We start from the raw sequence: 14,131 nt of genomic DNA on the forward strand, positions 1-14,131 counted from the left end.
ATACTGTGACTCAATTGTGCACTAAGGGCTTCTGTTTTGATCTTGGTATATATTAATAGTTTTCAACTACTTAAGAACATTTTCTTCTGTTCTCAAGAACAGAGTTGTGCCAAAGTAACCAAAACAATTTTTATCGGAAATATATCTGTTGAACTTAGCAGAAAAAGTTACACGATACCAATCTGAGATCATCAACTCCCTCATAGCCCTCTGTTCATCTGAAATTAGTTTTAAATTAGGTTCAGTAGCTGTAATTTTCACCAGTGGAAGTTGTATGGGGAACAAATATTTTTGTCTAAATTGCAGCTACTACAGCACCATTTCACACTGCTGCAAGGAGAAGAAAATAAAGCCAGAAAAGTACTTTTAGAGATCTTTTTAATCTCCAAGACATCCTATGCTCTTAATATCCAACCCTTTTGTAAGTGCCTTTCTCAAAAAAAAAAAAAAGTTGGAAAAAACATATAAAATCAAGTAACTTAAGCTTCTCAGATAGCTTTTAATACTCCTATGCATTTTAAAAGCCTAAACTTCACCACGTGTGGACCTGGGAGGCCAGTTCCCATCCCTAAGACAGAAGCCTTTGTTCTTTATGTTCTTTCTTGGATCTAGTTATCCCTTACAATCAATGACTTCTGCCATTATTTTTCCCTCCAATCAACAAGCCACAGCCAATTCCAGTATCACTACATGACTGAAAGCAGGCCAAGCCTTACTTTGTACATCATGAAATATGGACAGGTCATAAATATGACGTTCAGAAAACCAATCTCCAAACACATTTTTTCCTCCTAGAAAGGTTCCACAATTCCATGGAGAACTCCTATAAAGCTATTTCAAGTTTGCCTTTCATTACGAAACACCCTTGCAAGCAAGAAACCAAAATACATGCAAGCAGTCCCACCACGTATATAAGCATCAGAAAATTGCAGCATCCACTCCTCCAGCAATTCTTCCTCCTTACTTTTCTTTTTTGTTTTCCCTTTACTGTCAACAGCTATAGTTATTTTCCAAGCCCATCTCCAAGCCTTGGACTCCATCTCATAATACTGTTGAGATGATCACCTCATAACCTTATGGTCATCACAGAGCCTGACCTGCAGTTTACAGCACACAAGCACACTGCTGTCACCAAAATGAACTACTGACTCCAAATGAGGCTCCATGCAGGTGCAGCTGCTCGCAAGTTTTCTAAATTGATGGGCTACAAGTGTGGAAAGATGAGTCATACAGAAATCACAAAAAGGATATTTATCAAGACTATTCTAATGCTATAGTCATATTTAATGTTAAAAAGCTCATCCATCGGAGATGGAAAAAAAGTTGAGAAAAGACACTAGCTTGGCCAGCACTATAAACAAACCCCAGTCCTAATGCCCTTTGCAACAGGCTGACCAGGACATATAATCTGCAGGAACTTTGGGACTGGGATGTGCACACTCCCAGTAGTCTCTCCGTGCTGAGTGGAGTTGATTGTCAGTTTTGTTTTACGGACACAGATTGTGTTTTTAACACCAGTGCACACAGGGCTTGCAATGGACCTGTTTGATAAAAAAAGCACTCAGCAAGGTGCATATTTGTCATCTCCAAGTGTGCATTTGCTCTTGGCCAATCCCCCTCCCAAGCAGATACCTCGCACACCGTTCTCATAGCTCACTGGCAGCCACCTTCTTTCAGAAAAGAGTGTTAACAATTCAGCCACAGCCTAATTAGCTGTTTTTGAACTGATTCGTTCAAGTGCATCTTATATAGACCTCATAAATCCACCCTAAACAGCATCTTTAGCTATATACAGTTAGTTTAGATTGCTTCCATCCTTTTGGATAACATCAAGAAAGCCAGACCCTAGGAGTCTAGTCCCAGATGGAAAAGTCACTGAAAACCATCAATAACCAAATAAAACCTACAGTATGAAAGCAATGAAGGTTACTGGCTAAACTCTAATTATGCTTAAATGCACTAATTACTGTAAACCACAGACATCTGTACTCCATATAGAACCGCAAAGCACAGAAGACCATGGGAAGAGACAAGCCACAAACCACTATTCAAGAAACCTTTTGCTTTCCAAAGAGAAAACAGAACAATATTCTGGGTTTCCACAAAGGCTATTAGAAGGAATAAAGAATCCACAAGGAGATGTGCAGATTGATTTTTTTATCCCCCCCCCCCCAGGGGGGATGGTATCTCTCTGCACTCATCTATTGGTAAAGTGGTAACTCTCTAGAAATTTCTTACATTTCTATATCCCTTATCATGAGTAAGAGCCAGAACATGTAAATCATGTGGGACGGGAAGACTGGTACACAGCAGTTAAAGCCCTCAAGACAGTGTGCTTCAGTACATATGACACACCAATGCCAGTCTTGAAATGCAAGGCAGCTGGGCCAGCAACCAAGGGGCCTGTTCCTTGGAAGCTCACCACACAAGCAAAACCCATCTGACAACATCTGCATATTATTCACACCTAAAAGACACAATAGACTGTGGGACTCAAACTTGGGTTTAACTGAGTAACCTGATGACCAAAGACAATCACAGCTAGTGTTGTGACAGCAATAAAATTAAAGGTAAAAACCCTGATGGAAGCGTCTGTCTTCAGCTGCAGCATTGGTTCTCCTTGGAAAAAAAACTCATTAAGAACTCGTTAACTTGATAATCAACTTCCCTTCTGGCTCCATTTCAGAACAAAGCTGTCAGACAGAAAAACTATTTACTCATGGAGTGCTTTTCAATGTTTCTTCTGGCTCATCTCTTTCCTAGCGTGAACTCGGAGAAGATATCTTCAGTTGTTTAACACCAATGGTTTGAGAGACAGGCATAATTTAATATTTGTGTTTAAGAGAGACAGCAACATTGAATCCGAAGTCCATCTCAACATTTCTACCAACACAATCACCACAGCCATAATTTAGAGGGAAATCAGACCAGTCAAGTACTTAGCATCCAGAAGAGAAAAAGCATAGCAGAAACCAAGTCTTGCGAAGCAAGAATTGCAGACCAGCTTCTAATACTGATTTTACTAGCTTAGGATAACCACCAAGCTGCAGCTGTTCAAAGCAGTAACTAAAGGAGGTCCCCAGTGCCATTACGAAATAGGAAAGCCACCTTTGTGCCAGTACATGCTATCCTGAAACACCACTTGCAACACTGCCTTTTACGTTCCAAGTTTCCTTATACATCTTAGGTGCTGATCAGCATTGAAGAGATTAGCGCATAATACCGTGCAGCTTTCCTCAGTACTGCATTTACTGCCACACACACAAAAAAAAAAATCAGATATTCATTGATAAAAGTGTTAGAACACAAGCTTTCTAATGATGCAATCTCCTTAATATCTAGAACAAAGTCAATACAAATGGCTGCCTGATTTCACTGGTTTAGCAACTTCAAAAAGAAAAACACAAGAACTTAATTCATACAACTCCTCAGAGACCCTGCCAAATATATTTTACATTTTCCTTCTCTTCCTTTGAAAAGGTACAATATTTTTAGTTCACATCATTTTGTATTAAGAACTTCTTTAATCTCTGGAACACGCACAGTGCTGGAAACAGCCTTCAAAAAGAAAGCTTCAAAATTAGCCCATGATTTTGTCTTCAATACTGATACAAACTTTCAGCAGAGAGTTATTGCCAATTTCACATACTGTCTCTGTATTTCACCCTTCATGTGATTTTTAGGCCATAAAATATGGATAAGAAACGTTGTGTCCCCAACCTTTGTCAAAATCTCCAGTCTGTGACTGATCCCTGAGCAGTGTAATGCAAAACTAGGTTTTTCTGTCTTGGAATGAGGAAATAAGAGAGCAACACAGAGTTAAGCAAAACACATACAACACGAATTTTAAACATGCAGGTATGGATACATCTAGATGTAAATATTCAAAATCTAAACATGCATTTAAGTTTTATCTTGGAAATCAGTAACAGGTGATGAGCTGCTTAGGAAAGAAAACTGCCTGGGCTTACGTAAATTCAGAGTCTATATTCCAGAGGAAGTTTCAAGGGATCTGCAGATGGTAACCTTATAGAAAGGGATAAAACAGTACAGGAACATATGTCTTACAACAGAACCTTCCTTCCAGTATTTTTTCTACTGGGGTAAAATAGGTAAGATCTATATACCAGGTATTACTAAATACCAGGTTATCTACAGAAATGATCTATCGGTAATAGGAAATTCTCTCTTTCTAATGTAAAAGATGCCTATCAGCTGACTGACTTCACCCACGGAAATTTTCTGTTTAATTCTCCATGTCCTCACTTCTGTCTCCTGGCTATCTTACTTCCTATAGCAAAACCAAAGCTAGTCCAACCATACGTTGTTTGTAGTTCTCACTTATACTTTTGGTATGTTGTAATATTGCAATCTATTTAAATAAACTATCATTATAAATTCTATCAAATTTTACTTTGTAATATTTGTCAATCATTGTGATTTTGCATAAATAAATCACAATCCAAGCAACAGGTTTGTGATATTCAGCAAGTCAGGGTCTCATGACACTTTCTAGGACACCCTTTTATCAAGCTTTCCTACTTCAGATAAAGCCACAGTAACCTAGATTAAAAAATAAATAAATAAATAAATAAATAAACTTAAAGCTGCTCTAAAATAGTTTTGTGTATGGAAGCAAGGGAACAGAAATGCTAGACAGTTATCTGTTTTTCCCCCCAATAGCACTGGTAGTCATTTCAGTTTTACTTTATGCTGAAATACATGCCCTTGCATAGTAGCTATGTCCTTATCCTCCCTAAATTCTCAGGGCACCCTGCGAAGTAAGCTGGGATCTCCAGCCACCACCCCTCCCCAGCCAGCTCCAGCCTTGTGCCAGGAGATCCGTGCCCCTGCAATGGCGCAGCCCCGCACCACACAAGCCAACCGCCAACTTTGTGTCAGTATCCCCGCTGCCTCCTAGTCCCTTTAAAAGTCTGAATACTGACAAGACTTTAAAAGGAAAGTATCCAAAAAAGCTTCGATAGGTGAGCCATTGTATCTGGAGGGAGATAATGAAAAATAAAATGCCAGCCTAACTTGAAGGTATTCCCTTCAGCTGAGGAGAAAGGAGGAAAAAAAGCTTTTTGTTTCCTTTAGCTGACAGAGTCCCCTGTCAAGCAAATTCCTAAATAATTTATTTGGCTCACCAGATATGACCTTTCAGGAAAAAAAAGCACTCTGCTTCCCCTAAAATGGATAACACAAATAAACACCTACCACAGAGACAGGCATCACTTGGCACACCCGCCGAATGGTACGCTTCTAGCTGCTGGTACTGATCTGACTCAACAGCAGTTCTGGGCAAGAGAGACCATTTTTCGGCTCTGGGACTTGTCCTGTGTGGTCCACAGCCTGCCAGGCTCTAACCTGCAAGGTGCAGGCTTGAAGAAGAACAAGACTGCTGCTTTCAGCAGCACTGCCAGCTCACAGCGGCGTCCAGTGTTGAAGTTACAGCTTCCCTCGTGCTGGAGCAGCCACTGAGGTGATGCAGGTGCAGGCTCCTGGGGAAAGGGAGCCCAGCCCGCCTTGCCATGGCAGCGCTGCTGCTCATGAACCCTGCAGCCAGCTCAACTTCCCTTGGGGACAGCCAACCCCATCGAGCCGTGCCCTGATCAGACTGGCTACCTGGCTGCAGAAGTGCACTGAGGACAAGAATGTGAAGTCCTCTTACGGTCCTCCTCCTCCTCCACTGAGCTGCTGATGGCCTGCTCAGCCCTGCTGCCTTCTTCCCACCATTGCAAAGCCCAGCCCCTCAACTGCCCTGGCTATGCCTTTCTTTGGGCTAAGAAAGCTGTGTTATTGACAAAACAAATACCACAAGGTTAAGCCAGTCTTCCAAAACTCTTTTCAAAAATGATTGCATCAATTAATGTTTCAAAGACATGAGCTGCACTCAAGTAAAATGGCCAATACAAGTTTGGGCAGTACTACAACAATGTGGTTTCAGAACAGACTCCAGCTAAATGTTAGCATTTCATTCACTATTTGTTTACAAATTTACACACTGGATTCCTTTCTGTACTCTCCAGGAATACAAGCACACAAACCTTTTGTAACCTGCCACTTCAAACAAAACAAAAGAGGAAAAAAAGGAATAACTAGGGTATATATAGCTCTATTCAGTAGAAGTTCCTATACACACTAAAGCAGGCAAGACAGCCTGGAGGAGGCAGGGTGTTCGGACCAGTGACCCCCTAAAGGAATGGGCTGGAAAGGAAGACACAGCAAGTGGTTTCAGAGAGCACAATACATTAAGTATGGCAGTGCTGCACTCTTCAAGAAGCGGTATTCCAGAGGAATTACCTGGAACTTCTGCCTACAGCAGACTTGTTTCCTGTCTTTTCCAGGGTCTATACAGGTGTTTACAGGTGTTAAATGTACAGACAACTTGTAGATACAACACTGATACAACATCAGTTTTACTGTCCATCTTTACTATACCAGAAATTACCATACTAAGACTGCATCTTATACTCTTAAGATACAGGATTTTTATTATTTGTTTCTTCATCTTGAAACACTTGCAGACCCAGACAACTTTGAGTTTCTCAACCTTTGTTGCTTTGCTTCATGTCCTAGGACTAAACAACTTCTACACTTTTGGTATCTGATAGCAAAAACAAAAAAAAGCTAACTATCGCACTGCTGAGAAATCATAGTGATGAGGAAGTTGCTTTCTACTCCCCCCACGCACACACCAAATTTGAGATATCAGAGCATTAACTGAGCTATAAGTAGATTTCTTACCACTTATTTGAGACATTTAGGCATTCATTTGAGCTCTAAAAAGATTTTAGCCATAAGCAGACTGAGTCAAATCACCTACATAAATTAAAATACAACATTATACCTCTATTTTTATATCTGGTATTAAGTACTTGGCACAAAATTCCTTCAGTAAGCTTCAGAAAGCTCTGGAGTTCACAACTATATTTGTTTTGGCATTAACAGGAAGGAATCCTTTCCTCTTTTCTTAGCAGTATCAAGTTCTGCTTTGGCTGTCTTTTTCCCACATGGCCTTCAGGACAGAAACTGAAGCATCTTTCCATACAGAAACTCCGTCTGAAGACCCAACAGAGGCTCTGAAGTTACTACCCCACAGTTAGGGACAGACCATGAGCTCCTCTGCTCCTGCATTTTCCAAGGCAAAGAGATTACTGGGTTTCTCCAAATTACCTCTAACTTGGCAGAAGGAAAGCACGGAAAACAAGGGAATTTGATGATGACACTCAAATTGAATAATTAAGACTCAACTAACATATAAAGAAAAAAATCTTTGTGAAGTACATTCTCTATTTAAATATATTGCTTCTGAAAGTTCACAAGTACTTGATTACCTACTTTTCTAGTTATTATTAATATATTATATATAATATGTATATATATATATATATAAAACATTCACTATCTCAGCTGAGAATGCAATTGCTAAACAAATATCTAGGAAATAGTGACTTGGTGCTGTTATATTAAGGAAGAGCAATAAATCACTTCAATTGCGTCTCAGTAATAATGGTTCAATTTTTACATTCCCTGAAAGTCTCAATTCAGCAGAAACTATTGTGTGTATCATCTGGGGAAGAGAATATTCAGGCTGAGATGCAAAACAAGACAGTTAACAGGGGAAGGCTTAGTAATGCAACAGAAGATGAAAATCACTACGGAAGTTACTGCTTTATACCCATCTGGCTACTGCAGCAATAACAAGATGCTTATTGATCTTTTGTGTTAAGATCAACAACATTCTCAATTAGTAAATAGCAATAAAGTTTATTCATTAAAAAAAAAATAATGGAATATCTCACTGTAAACTTGGACTTACTGTTGAACATCCATCGCTATGCTGCCTGTTTTCACTAACATACAATTTTTCCCTAGCTGAAAGCATGAAGGAAACAAAGAAATCACAGAATTTTTTTTCATATCATCAGCCGTTAACTGGGCAATAGAGCCACATTTTTAACTGTTTTTTGCATACATTTACCTACTCTTTAACATAAGCCATCCTACTGTCTTAAGCCAGAAGGAGTCACACCAAACATTTCACAAACATTTTTAAACAGCCTTAGTCTAAGAAGTTGGAACTGACAAACAGCCTAGCTAAATAAGATACATTTTTTCATATTAAAAACCTCACATGAAGATAAAAAGTTCACAGCAGTAACAAAGAAGAAAAAAGACTTTGGCAGTTATAAGATTGGAAATTCATGTTGCTTAGGTACAGAATTATTTGGGTAAATAGCCCACAACTTCAGTGCTGTGATGCAAGAATACTTGTTGCAGAATGGGTATGTCTGAATTAAATCATTTTGTATTAAAAACAAAACATAATGATTTTTACTAGAGGCAGTCCACTTTGCTAGGGCTGAATGTTTCCGTGATGAAAACGGCAGATGCATAGTACTATAACCCAAGCCTCTTGACACAGCAACTGATTTTGCCTCAGGATAGGAATGGTTGTTAACAGCCTCTTTTCCATCTCTACTGAAACCACACCTCATTGACCAGCCTGGAAAAGCTGCTCAACATCTAACTGAAGGATTTTCACTTACATTTTATTCAGACCTACATACTCTGAAGGATTCCCAGCTTCAGCCTCTGGCCAAGAATAAATGGAGAAACCAGCCCAAAGCGGAAAAACAGAACTTAAAGGGAAACCAACAAACCCAAAGTACAAAAAAAATCTGATTCTGTAAAGGTTAAAGAAAATTCCTGTCCCTCAGAACTCCAGCTTTCAAACCTCCCCAGTACAGGAACTTTAAGAGCCAGGTTTCTGTGGTTATGAACAAGCTGATCCCTGGCTAAACCTGCATGTTTGGCTTCCTTGTTATCCTGTCAAGGAGGGAGAGCAGAACACCTACAGCCCCTCTCACTAATGTAAGTCACTTCAAGGGTGGCAAGTGGAAGTGTCAGGGTTGATATTTAGAGTTCAAACTGACTGGGCCTGGCCTGGGAAGAGTGAAGAAATTAGAGTTGGTGGGAACAGGAAGGAGAGAACATATAGGATGGAAAAAACATATGTGAAGGAGTGTGGAAGAGCAGCCCTGTGTGGGAGCTGCTGGCAGATCTAGAAGAATAACAGGTAGGTAAGGAGGCAGCACACCTGAACCTCAGGAGCCAGGCCAGCCGGTTTTATGATGCATACACTGCTTCTTCCAGCTCTCTGAAGAGACCCAGGTAAGGTGGCTGCTCTGTGGACCAGCAGCTCTGCTGCAGCTGCTGGACAGATAGGGGTACCTTCTGCAGTCAATGCATAACAGCCTTAAAACTGATTTCAAGCAGAACGTCAATGGTTTGAGGTGTGGGTTGTTTGTTGTTTGTTTTTTTTTTTTGTTTTTTGTTTTTTTTTTTCCCATCCCTGTTGATGCATCTTCAGACATTAGCCTCAACTATTTTGGGAACTGAGGTTATTCTGACCACCTTCGTCAAGGCAGAAACAGAACTTGTACAGGAATTTAGACAGAGAAGGTTAAGAAATTTCAATTCTGCTAATAAGCAGACATCACCTTTGTTCAAGAACAATATTTTAGAACTTGCAGATTGCATGCACAAACACAAAACACAAACATTTACAAAAACATTCTACTCAATTTACTCAGTCAAGGTTGTTGTTCCCTACCACTGCCAGTTCACTATGGTACATCAGCACCTCAAAAGAAAGGCAAAAAAAAACAGAAATCCATAAATGGCTCAAAAACTGACTTCTTCCTTAATTTCCTGAAGGCAGCCAGGCAATTAGGGTGTTAGTTGGAAGATATGAACAGTTGCAGGTCATTCTCTTTGTTTCTCAAAAACTTGTTCCTTCCCTTCCCGGCATACATATTTAAGAAGAGGGGGGAAAAGAAGTTCTACATTTTGTTTGGAAAGCCATGAAGTTGGCACTCTCTTTGCACTTTCTCAGTAAATATGACCGAAGTTTTAACTTCTGGCTAACATCTGCCTTTGGTTTTACAATTTCATCTTTTCTTTTTTTCTTCCTATAAGCAGTAACAGAGACCCACAGGGATTCTTTATTAAGACATTTACTATTTGCTAAAAATTTTTGCAATACATTTGATTAGTCTATAGATACATCAACTCATTTCTCCTGCTGTAGCAAAATAGCATAACATTAATCGAAAATCATTATGAAAATCCTACTTTGGGAGTAGCACAGCAAACGTACATCTAGCCATTAGCACAGGCACCAAGACCAGTCACATCAGACTTCTACAAGTAGATGAAAAACTGTGAAACCTGGAGTTGTAGTGGGTGGGGCGTATTAGTATTGTTGCCTTTTTTCTGCTGCTGGTCTTGAAATGTGCAAGAACAAAAGACTGTTCTTACAACCATCCTTCAACGAAAAAAAATTATCAAGGGTCAGACATCTGTCAGTTCCAAGAGCATCCATTTTCAAGGCCTCGAGTCCTATAAAACACTTCTCTTGATGTGGAAATGAAAGGTTTAGAGCAACTCTTTAAGTGTTTTAGTGGCATCAATAAGTTACTCCTCCTAAGCACTATGGAAGTAATTCAAAGAGAAGCCGACTGCAGCCAGTGGCTTAATGGTTTGTACCAAACAGTCAGTGGAACCCATGGTGCTCATATTGAGCACACAGGATCCAACCATACATATTAAAAACACAGCAGAAGAGAATATCTGACTTCTCAAAACTACTACTAAATATAATGACAGAAGCTAATCCTCTTTGCAACATACATTCTTGAGCTCAAACCTAAAAGCAGCTAGACAGCTCCGTCTCAATATCCCCAAAGGAATGCTGTTCTAGCACCTGGCTACTTTAATGGCAAAAACCTTTTTGATTTCCCAGCTAAGCATCTTAATGTTCAAATTATCCCCATTATTATGCCAACAGTGACCTTCAACTTACATTTAGGTTTTCTTCACTTTACTGTAAGAGTCAAAGCAAGCCAAGTAGTTGAATTATTTCACTCTTCCCCTGTAGGCTATGCTTTCCAGTCCTCCTGATCCTTCCCTGAACCAGTCCCACTTGAACTCTCCTCTCGGGGAAACACAAAGGACCAAAACCACATGAAATACTCAAACTATACAAAGTCAGAGTTGAAATCACAGTATTCAAAACCCACCTCACCTGTTCTTAGCTTCAACATTTATTAGACCTTGCAGCAACAGTATCTTGGCCCTACCCACCATTATTTGTTCTCCGGTTGATATTTGTCAAGTTAGTCTCTTACAATACACCCTGTAATTTTAATCTTCACATTCTAGCTTTCTCTCCCCAGATCCAGCTCTGCATCTATCACAGAAATCTAGTAATACCTCCACCACTTCTCACTAAACTTCTATCAGTCTAAGTAGCTTCTGTTTCACTTAGACCGTCTCTGAATTATTAGAGTAATGCATCACGTATTATAGTGCTATTCAATAACCTCTATTTCTAGCTTTCCTGAAAAGGTCATAGCCTTCAATATTCATGTTCCATCATGACTGCTATGCTATGATCTTATGGCTGTGATATCCAGTTTATATTCTGCAATTCAAATTACTCCATTTTATACCCCAAGCTCCTGGTATTTGCACAAAAGTGTTTCAGCTTTGTTTGCACTTCAGGTGACACAGCCTTAACTGCATTCAAAGCTGGCATAGCTGTAATCGCTCGTTATATTTCCCAACAATGATTTTCATAAGTATTTATTGAACTTAACTTTTATTCTAGTAATTGTCTGCTGTTCTACACAGCTACACCACTATTTGCTGTGCTATCCTGGGTTGCCTAACTCTTTCAATATAGACTTTAAAGAAAAAACATCATGGGCATTATGCAAATCTCTATCATATTGCACAGTTCAAACTTCTTCTGCAGCAATGGCACAGACTCTCAACACCAAAAAGCTGTTTCTCTAGGGATTTCAATTTGAGCTATTCTTTTAAAAGACGTCTCTTGTGGTAGATGAACTTCAAATGGTCAAAATTGCCAAATCCTTTCTGTAGGACTAGTTCTGGAGTAATCCACGACTTGATTATTCTGCTGCCCCACTGCTCTTGTCCTCCAAGGCCTGCAAAAACTCTTTTCATAACCAAGTGAGCCTCCACACAGCTAAGCGTCTTCTGCAAGCCCAGTGGACCCTTCCAAAAAGGATCTCCACTGTCTGGAGGGTCACTAATATGCATCTCCTAATTATCTCCCATTAGCTGGACTTTTCTTCTGCCTTTTAGAGCCATGAGCTTCCACTGATATACTAACCACACGTTACATTGATGTGGCTTTACCATGCAAGTCTTTTTCTAGCACATCTCTAAACTTGCAAATGTAAGCGACCTCATCTCTCCACTCCTCCAAAACATCAAAGTTACGTGACCTCCAGCCCGTATGTTTTTTTGTCAACCCATGACAAAGTGATGCATGAAACAAAATAGGTTAGCAGATGTCATTGTTTTGGCTGAGACAGAGTTAATTTTCTTTGTACAGGCTCACACAACGCTGTGTTTTGGATTTTTGATGAGAATAGGGGTGATAACCCACGGCTGTTTCAGCTGTTGCAGAGCAGGGCTCACACGGAGCCAAGGACTTCGCTGCCTCTCGTGCTGCCCGGCCAGCGAGGAGGCACCGGGAGCCGGGAGGGGACGCAGCCGGGACAGCTGGGCCAGGCTGCCCAGAGGGATGTCCCACGCCGTGTGCCATCGTGCTCAGCAACAGCAGCTGGGCTAGGGGAGGAGGAAGGGGGACGTTGGGAGTGACGGCGTTGGTCTTCCCAAGGAACCGTTACGTGTGATGTTGAGCCCTGCTGGCCTGGACGTGGCTGAACACCTCCTGCCGATGGGAAGCAGCGAGTGGATTCCTTGCTTTGCTTGCATGTGCAGCTTTTGCTCTACCTAGTAAGCTGTCTTGATCTCAACCCCTGAGTTCTGGCACTTCTACCTTTCTGATTCTCTCCCACCTGGGGAGAGTGAACAAGCTGTGTGGGGCTCAGCTGCCTGCTGGGTTAAGCCATGACAGCAGGCTTTGAGAAGCGACTCGATGCTTCTTTCACCTTTCCTCCATTAAGATGAAGTACGTTATTACCTTCACCACCTCCTGTTATATGGAATTTCCAGTGACTGATCTTCTAACCATAAGCAAAAAGGACTATCTCACAGAAATAAACCTGCCTTGCGTTTTCCTAAATATTCTCTTTTTAAAGTTACTAAACATACTCCTCTAGAAACAGGAAAACCAAGTGTCCTGTTAGAAACCGAAGTCAGAAAACATTCAAGCTTGAAAAAGGTTTAGTCACTCAGAAATGCAAGAGATTTTAGTTATACATTCAAGCAAAACAACACAGTTAACTTAAAGAGCTGCAAGGGTACTACCATGGTAAGAAAGCTCTGAGTCTCAAATAGTAGCTTGTCACTTTTCTTAAGCAACGATGAAGAAAATCATGACAAAGCGTGAAAGCAGCAGCCACAAATCTATACTTCCATACTCCTCACATGCGAAATGAAGTCAGAAGTAATTTAGAATAAGAAACAATAGCTAGCACCATCTCTGTCACTTGGAGATGTTCATATTGAGAGAAAAACAAGCTCTACTTACTAAAAGAGAATGTGAAATAAGCACACACAGCAAACAGGCTGCAAAGACCGAACGCTGCAGTTTCTTATGGCAGGAAACAGAAAAAAGTTAATGCAAGTAGACACTATCGTTCAGTATACTTGACAGATTTCTAACCAGTTCATGTGACACTTAATTCTTTGAGATTAAACTATCTGCAAGATGCTTTGCTTAAAGCGCAGAAAGTTATGACAGGACACTAATTTCCTAAGAACTATTCATGAGATGATAACGTTTTCTTCTATGAGAAGAACAGTAAATCTTGTAAGCATGCATTTTCTGAAGATATTTAATCTTCGTGTTTTTATTAGGAAGAACAAAGGGTACTTACACATATTTCAAGTACAAATGTTTTCCTTCATTTTACATGCTCCTCCCATAACCTCAGTACTAAGAGTTTAAAAGTCAAATGCTGTTAAACAAGGAGAAGTGGCATCTCCCCTTGGAATCTTTTCCTTTATTGCATTACAGCAATGGGAGAACAGACAAAACAGCAGCTGGTACAGTTTTCTTCTTTCTATTACTGTATGATTTGTTAAAAACATGGGAGAGAGCAAGTAAGGAAGTGGTTATACAGAA

The 14,131-nt window shown here is 40.2% G+C and overlaps 1 protein-coding gene across 3 annotated transcripts in view; it reads right to left on the bottom strand.

The window, feature by feature from the left end:
* The window catches only part of INPP4B (inositol polyphosphate-4-phosphatase type II B), a 294,090-nt gene that overhangs the window by 256,429 nt on the left and 23,530 nt on the right, over positions 1-14,131 (bottom strand). The gene's annotated exons all lie outside the window — the stretch shown is intronic.

This window comes from Anser cygnoides, chromosome 4 (assembly GCF_040182565.1).
Source record: "Anser cygnoides isolate HZ-2024a breed goose chromosome 4, Taihu_goose_T2T_genome, whole genome shotgun sequence".
Lineage (NCBI taxonomy): Eukaryota > Metazoa > Chordata > Aves > Anseriformes > Anatidae > Anser > Anser cygnoides.